Source organism: Cebus imitator, unplaced genomic scaffold (genome assembly GCF_001604975.1).
Source record: "Cebus imitator isolate Cc_AM_T3 unplaced genomic scaffold, Cebus_imitator-1.0 Scaffold12, whole genome shotgun sequence".
NCBI lineage: Eukaryota > Metazoa > Chordata > Mammalia > Primates > Cebidae > Cebus > Cebus imitator.
Window position 1 is genome coordinate 8,472,880 of NW_016107327.1, and position 4,818 is coordinate 8,477,697.

Here is a 4,818-nt window from a genome sequence, read left to right on the forward strand (position 1 = left end):
AAAAAGTAGTCAGGTGTGGTGGCGGGCACCTGTAATCCCAGCTACTTGGGAAGCTGAGGCAGGAGAATCGCTTAAACCCAAGAGATGGAAGTTGCAGTGGGCCAGGAATGCACCATTGCACTCCAGCCTGGGTGACAGAGTGAGACTCCATCTCAAAAAAAGAATTTCAGAGTGAGTTAAATGCTTTTAAGGTAATAATAAAATAATAAGGTAGAAAAGGGAGACAAAGATGGACTCTCCTGTGGAGCTGATAGAAGGTGAGGAATTTCTCTTCCAAAATGTGCAGAATCTCACACACCCGCTAAGCATATAATGTGGGGGGATTTGTTCTCCCTGAAGTCTGAGGACCTCTTGGGACTGCAGATTTCCTGTTAAGGATGACTGAGTCAGATCTGCTTTAGGGGACACACAGGTGAAGTCCAGGAGCCCCACAGGCAGATGTCCCCTCCTTCCCTGCTGCTGGCTCTGGGAGGCCAGGGCAGTCAGGTTGCCTCTGGGATGCTGTAAGTCTGGCACAGGAGAAAAGATAAGCAGACTTGAAATAGACCCCATGGTTAGTTTCAGGGGCATGACACGCGTGGGAGGTGCTGAGGAAGTGCCAGAAGGGAAGGTGCACTCTCCAGCTGTGTGGCCTGTCACGGGGCTGGCTGGGGGCCTCCCCTGCTTCACCCATGTAGCATCTCAGTTCATTCTCTCCAGGGGCCCCTGATGGAGGATGCATGTCAGTCTCATTTTGTGAGGAGACACACAGGAGGTCAGTGCCTTCCTGAAGGTCCTTGGCTGGCTGGAGGGGCCATCCGCCCCACACATCACCTGCCTCTTAACTCTCACGGCATTCTGCCTCCCCCACAGGAGGCTGGGGTTTGGAAAGGCTGAGGAGACAGGACCTACTCAGAGGTGGAGAAGGCCAATCATGTCCCAGGGATGAGGCGGAAGGTAAGTGGCGCCAGCCCGGGGTGTGATTGAGTGTAGGGATGGGAAATAACGTTTGCCAGCGTGGTTCGTGGAAAAACCAAACTCTGTAAAATGTTTTAAAGAGGTTTATTCTGAGTCAATATGAGCGACCAGGGCTTGGGGAGCAGCCTCAAGGGGTCCTGAGAAAGCGATCCCAAGGCTACAGTTTGGTTTTACATACATTATAGGGAGACAAATGTTATAGGCAAAGACAAAACCCAATACATGGGAGGTATACATTGGTTCCACTGGAAAGGCAGGACAACTCAGAGCAGGGGCTTACAGGTCATAGGTAGACTCAAAGATTTTTTGATTGACACCCTGTTGAAAGAGTTAAGCTGTGTCTCAAGACTTGAAGTCAGTAGAAAGAAATGCGTGAGTTAAGATAAGGGGGTTGTGGAGGCCCAGATTCTTGTCATGTAGGTGAAGCCTTATAGGTAGCAGCCTTCAGAGAGAATACATGGTGAAATAAGGCTGAAACCTATGAGGCTGCATTCCCAGGAGCCAGGCTTTCTTAGTCACAGGGTGAGTTAGGAGGTCAGCACAAGATACTTTGCTGACCTCCTAGCTCCTAAGGTCACAAGGACTTTGCTGATAAAACAGGATGCGGTAAAGAAGCCAACCAAAACCCACCAAAGCCAAGATGGTGATGAAAGTGACCTGTGATTGTCCTCACTGCTCATTATACTGTAATTATAATGCATCAGCATAGTAAAACACACTCCCACCAGCACCTTGACAGTTTACAAATGCCATGGCAATGTCAGGAAGTTACCCTATATGGTCTAAAAGGGGAGGAACCTTCAGTGCTGGGGAATTGCCCATCTCTTTCCTGAAAAACTCCTGTATAATCCACCTTTTGTTTAGCATATAATCAAGGAGTAACTATAAGTATACTCAATTGAGAAGCCATACCACTGCTTTGTCTATGGAGTAGCCATTCTTTTATTCCTTTACTTTCTTTTCTTTTCTTTTTTTCTTTTTGAGACTGGCTATCCCTGTGTTGTCCGGGCTGGAGTGCAGTGGTGCAATCTCAGTTCACTGCAACCTGAACCTCCGAAGCTCAAGCAATCCTCCCACCTCAGCCTCCTGAGAAGCTGGAACTGTACACAGGCACCACCATGCCTGGATAATTGTTTTTTGTTTTTTATTTTTATTTTTAGGGACAGTGTCTCACTTAGGCTGGGCTCCAACTCCTGAGCTCAAGCAGTCCTCCCACCTTGGCCTCCCAAAGTGCTGGGATTACAGGTGTGAGCCACACTGCATCTGGCTTTCGTCTGTTTTCTTAATAAACTTGGCTTTCACTTTACTCTATGGACTTCCCCCAAATTCTTTTTTGTGCGATGTCCAAGAACCCCCTCTCGTAACGTGATGATCTCTATTTTAATGTGAATGCTGGTCAGTTGTGCTTAAATTCCAAAAGAGAAGGGGTGTAACAATGCGTTTCTGACCTCTTTTCCCGACATGACTGGGAATAATATTCCTCTGGTTTCTCGGGGATCCCCTCAGTCAGTTGGAGGACTTAGGATGTTATTTTTGGTTTACAGCGTCCACCATGCACAGTGCAGGTGCCTCCTATCTGTATGTCACCTACTCTTGACCCTAAATGGGCCAGCACATAGATGAGGCCTGCGAGCCCCTGACAGGGCAGGACACTTCCCCAGGGTCATGCATTCTGCATTTCTAAGCAAAGATTCCAAAGTGGCTTCCAAAACCAGCCCTCCCTGTCACCTCCCCAGGTGCCAGGTTGTTTCTGGGCATTGCCCCCCACTCCTACCCCTACCCTGGGGTCACTGGGTTGTGCACAAACCAGAGGAGACAGGAGACAAGCTCCCCATAGATAGCTCTCACTTGGGAGCCCAGGGTGCTGGTGCTTGCCCCAGGCATCGGCTGCCTGCAAGGCACTCCGGATCCTTGGACCCAACAGCAACCACTGGGGAAGCCAAGCCATTCTGGGGCTTGCACAAGGCTCCTTCTCTTCTGGAAACATCTCACAGATGGCAGGCATCCCATGCTCCCCAGTGAGCTGAGCAAGTCTTTGCTCCTGCCGTGAGCTGATTTTTAGTGGCCAGACTCACAGTGGTTTTACCTTTAGTAAAACAAACAATGGCCTATCAACCTAGGCCAGTTCCATCTAGGACCAACTGGGGAGGAGTCTGAAGGAACTCTCCTGCCACCCAGCTTCCTTGGCAGCAGAGGGCAAAGTCTCATTTAAGCAGTTGCCTGAGTTAATATTTGAGTGAATATTTGAGTCATTGATTTCCTGCTCTTTGTGAAAGGCCCACAGGATTAGCAAAGGCAAAGCATCTGCACATGTGTCTTGGCACCCCGATTGAGCCCGGGGAGCCGTGGAAGCCCTTGGGATTTCAGGAAATCAATGCAGGCACCACTCGCCTGGGTCAGTTGACTTGCATGGCAAATAGAAGTTAAGTGGAGTTGTTAGTGAAAAGGGCTCTAAGTGGAGATAGAGCAAAGGTTCTGTCCCAGGCACTCTCACTATCCTGGAAAGTGATTTCTTTGTTTGTTTGTTTTAGAGACAGAGTCTTGCACTGTTACCCAGGTTGGAGTGCAGTGGCGCAATCCCGGCTCACTGCAACCTCCACCTCCTGGGTTCAAGCAATTCTCTTGCCTCAGCCTCCAAGTAGCTGGGACTACAGGTGTGCACCACCACAAAGACCAAGTCTCTGACTTATGTGCATTGTGTTCATTAAGCTCCCATTGTACTCTCTTTGTCTTCTGTTGGTCTTGAGAGCCTCATCAGCACATGCAGTTCCTAGGTTGTCTGGGTTCCAATTCCCTTCCAGGCCCCTTCCAGGAGGGTTCAGCCTTCTGTACTCTCAGCCAAGGCACCAGACAGGTTAGGATGGGGGAGTAGATGGGGGTCTACATTTGGCCCAATGGTTTTGATCAGCAGAAGAGGGTCTTCACAAGAAGAGAGTAGGAAATCAATCGATGGGAAAGATAGGCCAGTTTTTCCTCCCTTCCCTGTACTCATGCCATTTGCAATGTGATGAAGCCATTCCCCAACTACCTGGACTTGGGCTAGCCTCGTGACTTGCTTCAGCCAATAAATACAGTAGAAGTGGTACTGCCCATTTTAGAGTCTAGACATTGAGAAGTGTTGTACATTCCACATGTTCTATTGGGCTTCTGCTTTGATGAGGGCTCTGTCTTTGGTCCAACTTTAGACAGACTCCTCCGACCCCTCCTCTGATCCCCAAAGCCTTGTCCTTGACCTGTTCAACCTAGTTCAGCAAGAATCCTGCCAAGCCAGTTAAGCAAAAATCACCCACAGCCTTGATGCCTAACAAGTTCCTCTTGATAAATTGACTCCTTCACTCTGCCTATTGACTAGAAATCCCCAGCTACCCCTGTTGTATCCAAAGTTGAGTTTAATCTGTCTCTCCTATTGCATGCAGTAGCCTTGAATAAAGTTTTACTTGCCTGTTTGACTGTCCGGTGCAGTTTTTCTTTGACAGCTTCCACCATTAGAACAAGCCCAGCCCAGCCTACTGGAGCATGAGAGACTATGTGGAGCAGAGCTAAGTCCTCCCAGCCGAGGCCATCTGTATTAATCTGTTTTCATGTTTCTGATAAAGACGTACCAGAGACTGGGAAATTTACAAAAGAAAGATGTTTAATTGGACTTACAGTTCCACGTGGCTGGGGAAGCCTCACAATCATGGTGGAAGGCAAAAAGGAGCAAGTCCAGGCCGGGCGCGGTGGCTCAAGCCTGTAATCCCAGCACTTTGGGAGGCCGAGGCGGGTGGATCACCAGGTCAAGAGATCGAGACCATCCTGGTCAACATGGTGAAACCCCGTCTCTACTAAAAATACAAAAACATTAGCTGGGCATGGTGGCGC